Genomic DNA, 15,976 nt, shown 5'->3' on the forward strand with positions numbered 1-15,976 from the left:
TACCAAGTTGGTATTTTTCTTGTCTTGAGATAAGTACCAATCGTGATGCTGCTTTCACTAAATGGGATTGAACCTGCCTAAGCAGAAGCCCTATCACTCGTACATTTGTTGTGTACGCGCCAGGCGATAGCGTGGCCAATGTGCCATCTGCGCTGTCTAATGGCGAACCGTCTGCCATCGACAGCGTAGCTTAGGCCACGCAATCGCCAGAGCAGCGCTCTCGGCTGCAGAGGGCTTGCCACTATACGGCTCAGACGGCCCTTTGAACACGCGCTCGCGTGCTTCGTGTTAATTCGCGGCTGACCCTACATTCAAACCACAAAGAAATTCAATTGCATTAGTCGGACTAGGGATCATTAAAGAAATAGACACCCTGTGGACTTTATTTTGTAGTCTCGAGCTGACAAATACATCACGTGTGGAAACAAAGTACATGCTTGAGATAACCTATGTATGGAGCTTTAAACTGGAAAAAGCACAGCTTGGCATCAATGGAAACAAGACTGCCTAAATATTTCAACATAAAGACAGCTTCTAGTAAACTGCGTGCAAGAAATTTCAGACTCCTCGGACAACTCAAGAGATGACCTACTGACCTACTAGAATTTAATATCGCAAGTATAGAAATTGGCTTCACAATGCCGTAGTTTTTGAGATTTGTTTTTATGAAACGCATATTTTACGGTACCGAAGGTACTGGTAATCATCCGGTCCGGGTCTTCTGCATCAAACACTCCTCTTAGTGGAACGCCATACCTATAAATTAGAAAAAAATGAACCAGAAATACAACACACATGAATATGCCTTTAGGAGCAGATATTTCTTACCTTCGTCTGCCAAAGGAGAAAGTTCTGTTGTAAATTATAAATTCTTGGTTTATCAGGCGCTTTGCATCGAACAAGCAGCTGACATCTGCTGGGTTTGTCGTTTTGACCGTCCAGATACGTTCAGACGTGTTCACAAACTGAAAGAATATCACAAAACCAAATGTGAAATCAGCGGCAAATCACACGCATTCTGGGAATCGATTTCATGCGAAACAGACAGCGAGTAGGAGCCTATGGCGGACTTTTCGCATTGAGTCAAACGTTACGAGGTTTATCGACGTCTTGGGGTAAATTTAGCAGTTGTGCGTATATCATGGGCTTGCTGGGCACGCCGACTACACTGGCGTTTAAAGCGTGCCTCGTGGTCTGACGTGCCGTCAGCGTTAACGCTAATATGATGGCGCTTTTATCGCAACGAATTGCACGCAATGGTTCTATGATGCGCATATCATACATTAGTGGCGGCCATTGGCGGACTCGTGCAACGTTTGACTTGCGCAGTGAAATTTAGAGCGCAGCTCTTAGGCGCCCCTTCCTGCGTTGAGCGGCGACGCCGTTGTTGGCTGGCGTCAGCGTAACCGATAGAGCGAGCAAGGACGAATGAGAACGAACGCGGAAGCTGCCGATATCACGAGCCACTGGCCTCTAACCTCGCTGTCTTCGTCCGTCGCGCCCGCTGGCCCCTGGGTGGGAGCACGCGCCCAAGCAGAGTTTGCAGGTTCACTGCGGGTGGCTTCGATTGTTGTGATAGGGCTGTCGACGTTTCGGTTCTTTCGCGACGCTTGCAATGCCCGAAGTGGCGTGCGTAGCACTCGAGCGCTGGCAGTTTCTGTGGCAATATGTAACGAATGTTACATTGCTACAACTGCGGATAACCAAACCTTCCAACACAGTTGGCGCTGCCCCAACACGAAGCGGCGCTCAGAATTCGCATTAAGGAGTATCGTAATCATCGGTGAATTTTTATCACATTTTCATAAAAGTGGACAGCCAACACGCGGTCCCCAATTGGTGTCGGCCTGACATGACGTCTCCATAGGCACTTTCTCCGATGCAGAGTGAAGTACTGGCGTAGCTCTTTCATAGTATACTTGACAGCCATGCGGAATGTGTGGCTTCAATTGAAACTCGACCCGTGATTTAATTCGTACCTTCCTTCTCGATTTTTTGCGCATCGATAACATCGCCGACGCCGGCACGGGATTTTGCACAACACGGGCACCCTATTGCTATTGTATTGATATTACCAAACTGAATTCTTGCTGTCTTTGGGTTGATATACGCTGTCAATGCGTCATCTGTGGCGCATGCCCGAATACCACGGGCCACGTTGTGCGGGTATGTGCTACACGTGACTGGCGGGAAGGCTTTCATGATGTACGCGACAGTCAAGTCACGCTATTGATGACATTACCCGTGAATCGTGTTTGTCATGCACTGATCTTCTAGTATGCCAGTTTTGGTATATACTAAGCTCAGGAGACGACCACGAGTGAGCCAAGACCTAGGAAGCTGCAGAGATTTTGATAGATAGATCGATAGATAGATAGATAGATAGACAGATAGATAGATAGATAGATAGATAGATAGATAGATAGATAGATAGATAGATAGATAGATAGATAGATAGATAGATAGATAGATAGATAGATAGATAGATAGATAGATAGATAGATAGATAGATAGATAGATAGATAGATAGATATGGTCAGAGGTTCTTTGGTGTGCTAATAAATTATTTGTATTTAAACAAATCAGGCGTGCAATAATCGCTTAGCACAGTGGCAACGCGGTTGTGACGGTGAAGACAGCAATAACAGCGGGTAAGGATCTATATCAGCACAACCGTCCAAAAGGAAGACGACAACGGCGGCTCGTCGGGAATGGACCGCTGCCTGAATAAATGCAAAGCAGGCGCGTGGCTAAATGCACGAGCAACCAGTGCGATGGTCTTTCAGGTTCCTTTTCCGTAAAAAAAGTACAGTGTTGCCGCAAGGTTGAAGCAATGAATACGGTAGTAGCAAATTTGAAGCTCGACTGAGTCATAGAGAGCGAGAGATTTTATTAGAAGGCAGAGAGGTCGGCCTGAGCTAATGCGCTCTAGCCTACTACTATACACATGGGAGAGGGGAAAGGGAAAAAACATGGTTGATCCCTCCGTCATAGGAATCGGTATAACACGAAAGTGAAACGTGTCTTCGCAGAAGTAGTGCTTATTGTGCAATCATATATGAGAGCTTCTACAATGTCTATTCGTGTTTGGCAGCTACAGCACCGTTTTGACGTGCATGCACCCATGTTGACGGCATGTCTCTATCGCGATGACTAACGCCCATTATCATAATTAAACCGTTGTGGTAGCTGACGTTGTGAATATATATTTGGACGCAGCAAATCGTGAATCCTGCCTAAGGATAATATTAACAAGCCCACAATCAACATTGGTACCCAGTATGCGTCGTCAATTAAGGAGAGAAACGGCACGGTGCGCGCATTCTAGCAATGGGTGACCGACGCGTGCGTCCCACTGTGTTCTGTCTCGCAGGCGCTAGTCTCGCTCCACCAAGGCACGACAATGGCCCGTCGAAATCGCGTCCTTTCTGCAACGCGTATTGCAGCTGTTTTGTTAGTTGGTGCTCTCGAAATCGAAGCAGTCGGCGGCGGAGAAATCCCGTTGGTGCATGTGGAAGCTGCACTACTCCGATTAGCCGACGCACGCTAACACGAAGCGAAAGGCAAAGAAAGAACATAACCAACGTAACTGCGTAAAGGGTGCCTCGGCGACGCCAGCGCGGCCAGTGTACCTCTCTGGTATCGAGACGCTGTAACCATCACGTCCGATATCGCGCGCAATCTCGGAGGAAGCTCTAGTAAGTGTCGATCGTGGAGCATTACTTCTTTTCACCTCTCACAGACGGCGGCACCGCCCCTCTCCGCGCCGCCTACCTACACCGCCAACAGAGAGCACCGTGCGAAAGAGAATGTGTGAAAGATATTAGGCGCGTTCGCGGCGTGTCCAGCATCTGCCGAGTTAGATTGGTCGGTAGGGCGTCGGGCGCTTGCTGTCGTGGCCGCAAGATCGTGGGTTTGATTCCCAGCGGGGAATCTTTTTCTGGGTTTTTTTCTTTCTCCCCCGTTGGCGTCCATTTTGTCAACGTCATATCCGTGACGGATGTAATTGGTGGACCGGCATAAAACACTTTCGTGTTAATAATTATGCCTAAGCGCTTTATTATGGGATAGTCATAGACACCAACTAGTTGTACAATTCACATCGTGTGACGTCTGGTGCGACACTACGCTATTGTTACGTATCGCACAAATTAACACGGCTCCCCGTTCCACATAACGCCTGCTGACGGCTTTTATTCCGAAACAGTTTCAAGCACTAGCTTAGATGTACGGTATAACACCTGCGTTCCACGTAGAATATTTGAGCTAGGGTCCGGCTCGGTGCCATGATATTTATTATTTGCATTCATCTGAAATTTTCGCTGAAACACAACACAGCTGACACCTACACTGAAATTTCTTTGAAACAAGCTCTTCAACGTTATCGAGTTAATATTGCGCACCGATGCGGGTATGGCATAATGATAGCAAGGAGTCATATTCGTAAAGAATTCCTTACAAGAGTTATTCACAAAACCAAAAAAAAAGAGCAGCTACGGAGAGCGTAGATTATCGGTACAATATTATCGAAAATTCATTTGCTGCCGTTCGTTTTCATCTTCTGCCATCTTGCTTTCAAGTTTGCAGAGTTCCGAGAAAGAATATGGAGGAAAAACAAACTGCATATGTGTGCATAGCTGTACTGAACGTGTTGTAAATTCTTTTTTTAACTTTTTCTCTTATTTATGTCCCTATCAAGAGCAATTTTAGTTCGTGTCCTTTTTGTAGGACACCGTGGCCGAAAGGGTTATATTTAAAATTAAAGCGTCACGAACAACAGAGACGAAGTTGAAAGTCACAACAAGTTCATATGTTATATGCACGTTATATGAGTGGTCCTGACGCACAAGTTATAAGTCGTGCCCTGATTATTTATTCCCGAACCAAGTTTTGCTGTGAATATGTATAAGCTTCTTGACTGCCAACTATAGCTCATTTGAGCTGCATATGACATTTTTTACATTAAAAAAGAAACCGTTATAACAGCATTTCTTGGCAACAAATTCTTTGCTATCTACGTGGATTGTTAAACAAGCAAGCAAAACGATGGTCAGTGCATAACAGTCTAGAGAGTTTGAATTCTCCCATGATGAATACCTGCTCTATAACCAAATATGCAGATGCAAGGTGAAAATATGAATATAAATTTTAAGAAAACTTGAGATAACTTACTGGTGTCATTTGACACGTGTTTACAGGACGTGTAAAAGTAGAGCCCATTTGATGCGTCAGCTTGGGGACAAAGAGGAAATACAAGGCTATCACAAGCTGTTTGTGCATATTTGCCCGTCTGAATAACTGTAGCATGGCTGTGCGCATAATGCTAAACTCAACATGTCCCGCAGCTGACAAAGTACAGACGCAGTGTTTCACTGCCCACTCTCGAACAATGGGATGGCGCTTTTATATAAATAGTTGTACAACTAGTTCAGTTTTTTTCTGTTTTCTCATCAGGTAGTTGCTTGGTTATGAAGATGGATACATTTTGAACAAAAGAATGGTCAGCATTACACTGATGTACCAAATTCCTGCTTTTTCACTAAATTAACTGCTTTAGGTACGACCGAAGAACATATTTCATTAGATAATGACTGGTTAGCAGTCACGAGCAGTTTGTTGCTTGTAAGCTGAAGGCGGCATTGTAGCCGAATTTCCAAAAAGGCTACTCATTCACGTTTTTCGAGTGTTCTCAAGCACTCGAAAAAGGTGATAGGAAGCATAAGTATACATGCATAACTCCAGTGAACAACGCATTCACAAAGATAATATTTCAGAAGAATACATCTATTAGCAATTCCGACAGATTCCATTATTGTGGGCATTAGTTTCATGCGAAGCTGTCGGCGCGTAACGGCAACGGGACGAACCATTCTCGACAGACTGCGCATTAACGCGCCGCTTCAGCACCCACCGCAAACGACGGCTTTGCTACCCAAGAGCGCAAGGAGCCAGATTCTGGTTTAACCGCTACCAAGAAACATGCATCCCATCCACAATGAAGGAAGAAGGGCTGCAAGGGCTAAAATAATAACGAAACAGTATGGCAACCATCCACTAGTCACTTACACGGACGCCGCCTTGTACCCTGGCAGGAGAGCCTCCACGTCTTGGCGATCGCACAGACGACCGCAGGTACCATCATTACGGACGGCCAACAAGCGTGCCGCAATTACTGTAACGCAGAATCCACCAAACTACGTGGCAAATAATCCATAGGGCCCCTCCTAGGAGACGAATTAAGATTGTATGGGCACCATTGCGGAAGTGCCCTGGCAATCTAACCCTCTGGTCTCATATCAGGAGATTACATTGCACCACAGGATGCAAAGAAGAATATTCCCACCCCCGCACAGAAAGCTTAACGGCGGTCAAGACCGCATCCTAAGTGCACTGCAAACCAACAGCTTTCCCCACCCATCTAGAAATTACCACTGTACCCCCTTCATGTCCTCCAATTGTGCCAATTGTGTGGAGCACAAGGCACTCTATACCATGTGGTAGGGGGATGTACACAGTCACCTATATGTGCATCTAATCCATACCACACGACTGAGCTTTGGGAGTGAGCCTTAACCAGCCACAACCCCCACACCCAGACCAGCGCCAGCTGGTAGCGAGGGCTGTCGACGCGGCGAAAGCCTATGATTTCCCAGAATGGGGAGACCACCCCAAAGACGAGGCCTGAATGACAACAAAATAAAGATGTTTATTCTTTCTCTCGGCGAGTATGCCTCAACATTCATTTTATTTTTTGCTTTGAGCCAAGCTCTACAGGATGGATCGAAAGCTTCGTGTAAGTTGAGTAGTTGTGGGCATATCGACGGCTTACCTACCACGCCGACTTCACTGGAGCGTAATGGGTACCCCCTCATGATCCGATTTTAGACTGGTACTCACCTTGGAGCACATACGCCTGTTTTATCGAAACGACGCGCACGCTACGGTAACATGTAGTGCGTATCATTAGTAGCCGTCGTTATCGTATTCCTCAGGGTCGAGCAAAGCTTGGCTATATCTTGATGAGTCAGTACTACATATGAGATCATTATTATGTTATGAAGAAGTTAGCCAACACTTCAGCCAAAATTGACGCTGCCGTGACTTGAGGCCGGCATAAAGTCTCCTTCCCAAGCAGTTCCAAGCAGTGGTGTGGTTCTGTGGTAGAATACTTGACTGCCACGCAGAATGCATAGGTTCGGTTCTGGTTCAAACCGCGAATTCCATACTATGCGTCAATCGGGACATTCTGTGACATGGGTTCCTTAACGGCATTTTTTGAACACTCCGAAAGGCTATCCTCGTCATTGTTGCCGGGTTGGGAGACTTTGAGTACTGGTGGTGCTTACCCGCACTCCATGGGGCGCGGTAGGCGGGTATGTACTACTCGTGACTGAGAAAAAAGATTTTATGACTTACGGTACAGCATATCATGTTATTCTTGGCATGACCTGTTAATCGTGTTCACGATGCACTGATGTCCTCCTGTGCTAATTTTGATTAATACCATGTTAAGGAGACGACCACGAGAGCACCCAGACGTAGGCGGGTAGATGGACGGATAAAACAGTAAGCGTGGTAGGCACAGAAATACTTCGCACTTGAAATGTCAGACCACACTTGTTTACGTCTCTGAGACTCAGCGCCACATTGTGTTGGTGTCCTGGAGCGATGCTGAATGGCGCCTCACATCGTACGCTCAGAATGTGCCAAAAGATGTTTTGTGGATGTAAATATAATAGAACTATGTAAATGATTGTGTGTTCTGACTAGAATATTCATGTGCACAAAAATTGTGGGTTAGGTGAATGCAACCATGAGTACGTGTAGTGCCACCGGCTCAGGCAGCATACGCGTGCGCGCATGCCTAGGTGCTAGAAGGGAAAAAAATGTTTATTTGTAATGATGAGCAGATTGGGAAGTGAAAACACTATATTGTACCTAAAGAAAACATTTCTCTAAAGTGTGGTCACACTCAGTTGACACGACATGACTCTGTGTTCAATAGCAATCAGTTGGTCTTGTGCACTGCTGTAATCAGGAATAACATGACAGCAAGGAATAGGACGCACATTATATTCCACAGAATGAAATCACTGTGCACAAATTTCCGCAGCCGACACATCATAACAAGATGGATATTCACAGATGTTTCAAAGCAATCGCGCTGTTTTAATCGTGGGACAACACATAAATTATACATATTATTTCAGTGCAGGAGCGCAAACTTTATTGCAGATTTCTGTTAGTACAGAAGTGACATTTGTTTAGATATGCAGTGCAGATGTACGAACAACTGGGTGAGTTGGAGTGATAAAACTATAATAGACAAGCAGCACTAAGAAATCAAAGAAAGAGGAGAACAAAATGAGAGTGGGCTTAGTACCATCTGAAATTTTACTGAGAGAACGCTAAATATTAGACATTCGTAGAGCACCATTTGGCCCTCTCAAAATGAACGAGCTAATAACAGAACATCTATAAAGGTACAGCAATATCAAAACAAATGGTGATGTAGTCAAACGCGTTTCAATATCAGGTAGCTCAAGAGTGCTGGAGATATAGCTATGCCATCTAACGTCAGATATGACACTGATTTTGCGGTTAGGCCTTTCGCTGCTAGCGAGAATGATGGTGTTAGTAGACAGATGCGAACAATCGCACTTCTAGCAATAGCCTGCTAAGGGAGCACGAGGAAAGGAAGAAAGTTCACGCAGACGTCCATCCCATCGAATGTGAGCTGGTTGAGGCGCACTTGTATTGTTGTAATTTATCGATGAAAATCCTGTTTCTCTGAGCTCTGCACAGTGCTCGTGTACTGAACGAGACGCGGTACTCGGAGCACGTAGCTGGAGGACCTTTCGCGCCACACCTGAGAGCTTGCGGGAAAGAGCTGACGCATTGTGGGGTACAGTCAAAGCGAGAGCATTGGATCGACGTCTGATACGAGGATATGAAGTAGATCGTCGTTTCTGCGTGGTACATTGAATAGTTGTGCGCATATCGAGCGCTTAACAGGCACGTCACTACACTGGGTGCCTCAAAGCTTATGGTCAGGCGTAACGTTAATTCACACGAAACAAAATGCATTTCTTTGGTGGGATTATGTGCCCATCATAAGTAGCGGCCGTAGGCGCATTCCTCAGGGAACGAACAGCATTTAACTGCTGCTGGCTGTGTCATAGGAGCGCACATGTAACCTTTATTACACTGTCATCCAACGGATATACACACTTCGGAACGGTCACGGACGTTGGCATATAACCATTTCAATAATGTTAACAGGAAGTCACTCGAGTGTACCATGAGATCTCGGGCAGAAATTTTCATCTTTTCATAACTGTATTCGTAACGCTCACATAATGAACGATTTTCTATGACATGAGGGCGATTTTCCCTCCGGTTAATGCTTGGAATTATGTACCACTTTTTAAAGGGGTACTGACACAAAATTTCGCGGCCGAGGTAGCCTGCTGGATCGATTTGCGTGTACGTGCGTGTACCATCTGCAAAATATCGACAGCGAATAAAGCTTGGAAGGTATTTGATATGAATTTTGAAGTTCGCGTGAGCGATCCAGCATTATAGGCCGCACCTGTTGCATTGACACCCACGGAGGTGACCCGAGGTGACCCCCCTACTTCCCCTACGTAACCGTTGTAGCCGGTACAACAAGTTATAATGACGTCATAGCCGCCATTTCTGTTTTGACGCGCTTGCCGCTGCGCTGTTGGTGTCTCAAGGAAATCGTCGCCAACAGACGACGATGAGGAGGACGACGACGACGAGGACGATGATGGCGACGACATCGCGCCGCACGTGCGGCAAGCGTGCGAATGCGAGAAGACGACGCGAACAGCGTGGAAGTGCGTCACACTTCTGTGTGCTGACGTGATCGATCACTGCAGCCGCTAGGTGGTGATAGTTGCACCCGGAGGCTTGTCGTTTTTGAAACCGAAACTGACACTGGTCGGCAATGAGAAGCATGATTTAATTATCCGTCGCGCGCTGCAGCAAACGATGTGCCGTGTTATGACTAACAGGCCCCCAGCAACACTATGCAGCAGAAAAAATGCGAGGCCAAAATTTTTGCGTCAGTACCCATTTAAGCGAAGACAGGATCGTCAGATGCCACTTCGGGTCCGAGCATATCATACGCGAACATCGCATCATGCATACAGGTATTTCAGGATAGTGCCCCGAAACTGCTGTTATGATACCACATACAAGAATAGGGATGAATTTTAGGGGATACCAAATACTCAATAATACCGCGATTCGATTGCGTAATCATGTAGTGCCAGCTTCTCAGACGGACACAGAAACAGGGGGGGGGCGGATTTCCAAGTTTGCGGGACTCCTCAAGCTAAGCGGAAAGCTGCCAAATGACTAAGCGTGTAGCATGGGCGTAATTTTCTGCCTCGGGAACTTGCGCATGGCAGGGTTGTTACAAGTTGCTTTTGAAATCAACATTGTGTGACAAAGGGACACTTCGACTGCAATTTTTATTGGGCGACAAGGGAAGGAAATATGAAAATAGCTGAGAACGCGCCGGTGATACAGCGGTACCACAGGCGTTTTCCCCGAAGATCTAGCTTGAAATTTTCTCCATTGACTAACACAATGCGTTTACTATCCAACATATCGGTTCTGCAGGCACACTGATCTGGAAGTATATCTTGCGCGATGTGCAGCCAAAACGAAATATTTCTTACGATCCTGATCAATAATCAATTCGGCTTCGGAAATGCTCACTCGGATATCATTTTAACTGCTCCTGTCTGGAAACGAAAAAATATCGTAATTTCAAGGTTAGTGTCTGAAGGCATTTTGGGGAAGAAAAAATTCGGCAGATCCCACGCGTTGTGGGAATCGGTTTCATGCGAAGCAGTCGGCGAGTACTTCTATGCTGTATTTTATGGCTTTGAGACAAGCGTTACGAGGTGGATCGAGGTGTTTTAGTGGCGAAGCTCCTTAAAGCGGCACCCGTTCGTCCCCGTCGTAGTGCGTAACCAGTCTTAACGCTAGTACCAGATCTTGACCTCCAAGGTGGTGCCGGTGGGGGATTTCTCCTGTGCGTTGTTGAACAATAAAAAATTCGCAGCGTGCGCGTTAACTCAAAGCCGAATTCTTCTGTCTCTCATTCCCCATTAGCAGCCATTGGCATGTTCCAGTAGAAAACGTTAGTAGAAGTAGAAGTGTAAGTGTTAGCTAAAAGCCGACTTCTTCTGTCTCTCATTCTCATTAGCAGCCATTGTTTACCTCCAAGGTAGTGCCTGGTGAGATTTCTCCTGTGCGTGATTAAACAATAAAAATTTTGTTCAAAACGCCGTTGATTGATGAAATAAACCAATGAAAGACGCCAGATGTTTTCTAAAAGCAAAACGAAAAGACGCCAGATGTTTCTAAAGCAAAACGAAAAGACGCCAGCTGCTTAACGAAAGACGCCAGACGTTTTCTAAAGCAATGGTTTTCTAAACAATGAAAATTCACAGCGTACATGTAAAATTAAAGTGAGCTGCAAGTCGTCATAACTCTCATCGAACCTTTAGTATAAACGCGCCCGATCTCACGTCGGTGATGATTTACTGGGCAGAATTCACGGAAGATTCACGGTTTACCGATGAACCTCCGCAGCTTCGCCCACTCATCATCATTCACTCCGTGGATGTACTGTGATTTTTTGTAACTGTAGCAGCTGTGTACACATCGTGTGCTTGCCAGGCACGTCGACGACACTGGCGTTTGAAGGTTAACTTATGGTGCGACGTAACGTCAGCCCTCACGTTAGAGCACATACGTCAGTATTATGGAAACTAAGTGCACTTTATGGTGCAATCGTGTGAATATCTTGCGTAACGTTTGTTAATGCATTCCTCTGGGGTCGAGCAATGCTGCAATATAGCCTGCTGAATCGTAGGAATGCAAATGTAATGTTTATAAGACTGCTATAAAAGCGGAGTCAACACTGGAACCACAGATGTTAATCCTATATGACTCCTGTATGGTAGGAGTAAATATTTAGTATTTATTGCTTCCTTGTAAAATTCGAAAGCCAGCACCACAAACACAATTGACGTTGCACCAGCATTACGCCTGCATAGGCTGTTTTTCCAAACCTGTTTATATACTTGACGTGGCTCTGTGGTCGAATGCCTGATTGCCACGCAGAATTCTTGGGTTCGACTCCTGCTGGGATCCTAATTGTTATTGGTTCCAGTCGTCGGGTCAACGCTGCTGATGTCGGTTTTAAATTACCAATGTGTGTTCTCGCCGTTCCTGGGTTGATATTAACTGTCAATTACCTGTGGTGCATACCCGTACACCGCGGCCTGAGGTAAACGGGCATGTGCCACACGCGTCTGGATAAAAGGGTTTGATGACATGCGCGACAAGATTTTCACGTTGTTCATGTGATGACCCGACAGTCATATTTGTCAAGTCCCCTTACCCCCCATGCCAATTTTGGCCTACACCAAGTTAAGGAGGCGATCATCAGAGCACCCAGATGTAGGCGGCAAGATAGATAGATAGAAACGCTCAAAGTGCCAAAGGTTCGCTAAGAAATGCTTCTCATTTAAAAATTAACGCATAAAAGAGTGCTACGATAAAAAAAATAACAGAATGTACTAAATAAACAATAAACATTTGTATTTTTTCCTTTTGAGGCGATTGTCACATGTGCCTCATGAAATACGAAGAGAGACCGTTGGCGCAGTCGACGTCGTCAATGCCAATGGTGCTAAAATTATCATCATCATCGATGATGGTAATGAGTGTGATGATTTTTTAACCACCACTGATGGCTTTCTGCGAATGCAGAGGTACCCTGTAGTTTTTGTTTTAGTTGATTCCAGACGAATATAAGCTGGTATGATGACCTCCTAACATAACGGTCATATGTATAAGGGCGTTGGCGTTTGCTGTACCATCGGGACTTTCCGTCCAGTTCCTCGTTTTCGTTTGTCCATTTTGAAAGTATACCAACCTGACTGGTGTTGGTGTAATAGATGTGCGAAAGTATTTGTTGCATAAAAAAGTGCCGTGATCGAATGCTGCTAAACAAAATTTGTCGGGCGATAGCTCGGTTTTGTTTTTGCTTTTGGCAAAGACAAGACCACTGGCTTGAAGACATTCAACTTTATTGAGAATCTATACGCTCTGACTACATGCGTCGACAAATGAGAAAACCAAGGTGAATACTGACGCTGCTTGGCGCCGGTGGCGCTCTAGGCACAAACGCACAGTGAGCTTGGATGCAGCCAGCGCTTCCGGCGGTGGTCGCACAAAATACTCAACTTGCGGCATTGGTCGTTTTCGCGAGCGCGAAAAAGAGCAGCACCTCCTTCTTTGTCGCGCTGACATTGCTATACGTATGCAGCTCCGTGTGTGCAGCCATCCAAGTTGTTAACCTGAACGCGCGACCCTTCACTGCCGAGTCGATAAGCGCCGTGTAACGCAGCGCAGCGCTGAAATGAAGGAGAAAACACGCGCGCGCGCGCGATAAGCAGTGCTGTGCAGCAGTCTTCTGCTAGGCCGTTCCGGGAACCGAACAACGCCAGGGGGTGCCACACCGGGCACGTGCCTCCCGGCAATATTTTTGGGGCGAAGCTCCTTATAGCATCACCTGGTCGGTCGTCGCTCCGTCCGGCGTTCCCCCGCCGTCGCGTCTCCCGTATCATTCAATAGATGGCGCTGTCCATAGAGATGCATGCAAACTGCAGTTGGGTGACGATATACTAGATGGCGCTGTCCCATAGAGATGTGTGCAATATGGCGGTTGGTGAATGCACGCTAGATGGCGTTATAGGTGCCGCTGCTCTCAGATTGGCTGTTGCGCCCGTTACCTCTCATACTGATTGATCGTCGCCGTGCGTGGAGGAGTGCGCTTGAAGCGTGCTGCTTGCGGACCATGGACGACGAGGAGCGCCGGGTGCGGAAGGCCGCTGCGTCTCGTGCTCGTCGGCAGGATCCCGAGGTGCGCGCTCGAGAGGCTGCCGCCAAGCGAGCGCAGCAGTAATCAAAGCGGCGTATCGCTTTGATTACTGCTGGGCGAAACCACTGAACATTTCACGGTGTAACCAAGATTGCTTCAGGAGCTTCGCCCAAGCTCTTCATCAGTCACACGTGGATATGCTGTAAGTTTTCTCTCATGACACTCGACCACACTTACCTGCCTGGATCCCATGTCGGATCAAGGGGGTATACACCCCCCCCCCCCCCCCCCCGAAACAAAACTTCTGCCTACGCCACTGCTTCCCGTTTCCGCCACCTTGCTGACGTCCTGCACTCAGTTGATCGCGCCACCGCTCTCCGAGTGCGCAGTTCCAATGCGGTCGCTTAGCGCATTTTGTCCCTGTTCCCTTCCCGGCGCGTAGCTCGAAGTTGTGTGCGGTGAACGTCGACGCGTGAAAATGGCAACGAGAAAAGAGCCGCACTTGCTTTTTTTTGCGGCTGCGAACGAATAGCAAACGTTCAGGAGTACTTCAAACGAAGTGGTTCACTTCGGTGTGGTGATTTGCATGCTGCTAATCACGTTTACTGCGTGAGATAAGAAATGCACAGTGCCGTCGGTCCGTCAGGAATATTCGGAAAATGCGTCGCACAAATAAAAAGCGTAGATTGCGACGTGCGTTTAGAATCGAGTAAACGTTTCTTGGTATGCGGTAAAAAATACTTTTTATCGGCAGCCTCGCGCGTCGCTTGTCCTATGACGGGCGCGAATTAGCAGAAGCTGGGATAGTTGAAATGACGTATTAGCAACGATAAAAAAAAGATAGATACCGCATGAAGTGCCCGTCTCTTGGCTTTCTGGCGCTGTTAGTACGTCGAACACTTTGCTAAATTACATTTTGAACATGTGCGACTGTGTTTTTTGTCTAGGTACTCCGATCATAAAGCCGATACTTAGGCCCCTTGGTTTGTGCACGACAGCCCGACTGTCATGCACAGCCGACAAAGTGGGCACTGCAGAGAACTGTTTTGCCTCGCAATGGGTGCCACGAAAGAACCTCCGTTCGGGCTAACAATAAAAGGAACAAGTGAACCAACAACATGTCAATATTAACTGGAGCAGTAGCGTAGCCACAATTTTTTTTCGGTGGGGGTTCAACTACACTTTATGCACGATCGTCCGTGCGCTTGTACGTGTGCGCGTATACATACACATGCAAACTAAAAAAAATTGGAGGGGGCAAGGTGGGAGGGGGTTTGAATCCCCCTGGTTACGCCAGTGACTTGGATAGAAAGCGAAAGAAACGGTGCGTAGACAGGACGCGTTTGCTTATGGGGCGCGCCGAACGGTTGCGTTCCAACGTTTTCCCTGATCAGCCTCGTACGACTTCCATGGGAAATGATAAAATTGCACCATCGGCAGTTGAGATTGGCACATTAGCTGTTATGACATTGCCATTGCCAACCTGCTGCGGCCAAGCGTGGCTGTGCGGAGGGAACCGGGACATTTTGCCAGCAGCCGGAGCAGTGGCGCTGCGTGTCCGATTTGAAACAGCAGCGCACGAGGCGAATAAAAGTATATGCTATGCTCTGCTAGCGTGCCTTGATAGCTGAGTGGTTAGGACGGTCGCCTTGGGATCGTGGGTACGCGCGTTCGAATGCCGCCTCATGAAATGTTTTTTCGCCATGATTTTCTTTATTTATGTCTTTCTTCCTGTCTGTCTTATTGTTTCTCTATTTCTCTCTTTCTCTCTGCATTCGTTCTCTCCTATGACCCATCAGGGTTATTACAGGCCATGCCGGAGAAATCGGCGCACGTGTTTTGGGAGCGAAGCGTAAGAGGACAAATCGACGCATGTTTTGTGGAAGCGCAGCAGAAGCTGAAAATGACGAAGTTAAGCGTGTACCGGTTCATGCTGATGATAGTCACTGTTCGCACTACCCGACGCAACGAAAAGCATAAAGAACCCTGCTCTTCATATCACTGGAGAACAACAGTTGGCCTTCGGTGAATCGACCGGCTTTA

General features: G+C 46.8%; 1 long non-coding RNA gene across 1 annotated transcript; it reads right to left on the reverse strand.

Annotated features, from left to right (window-relative positions):
• Window positions 1-691: 691 nt before the first annotated feature.
• Window positions 692-5,328, reverse strand: LOC119406978 (uncharacterized). Its single transcript, XR_007417871.1, has 3 exons — window positions 5,173-5,328; window positions 829-965; window positions 692-756 (listed from the first exon to the last, which is right to left on the reverse strand). It is a non-coding gene; the product is annotated as an uncharacterized LOC119406978 (long non-coding RNA).
• Between the last annotated feature and the right edge of the window lie 10,648 nt (window positions 5,329-15,976).

Source organism: Rhipicephalus sanguineus, chromosome 10 (assembly GCF_013339695.2).
Source record: "Rhipicephalus sanguineus isolate Rsan-2018 chromosome 10, BIME_Rsan_1.4, whole genome shotgun sequence".
Taxonomy (NCBI): Eukaryota; Metazoa; Arthropoda; class Arachnida; order Ixodida; family Ixodidae; genus Rhipicephalus; species Rhipicephalus sanguineus.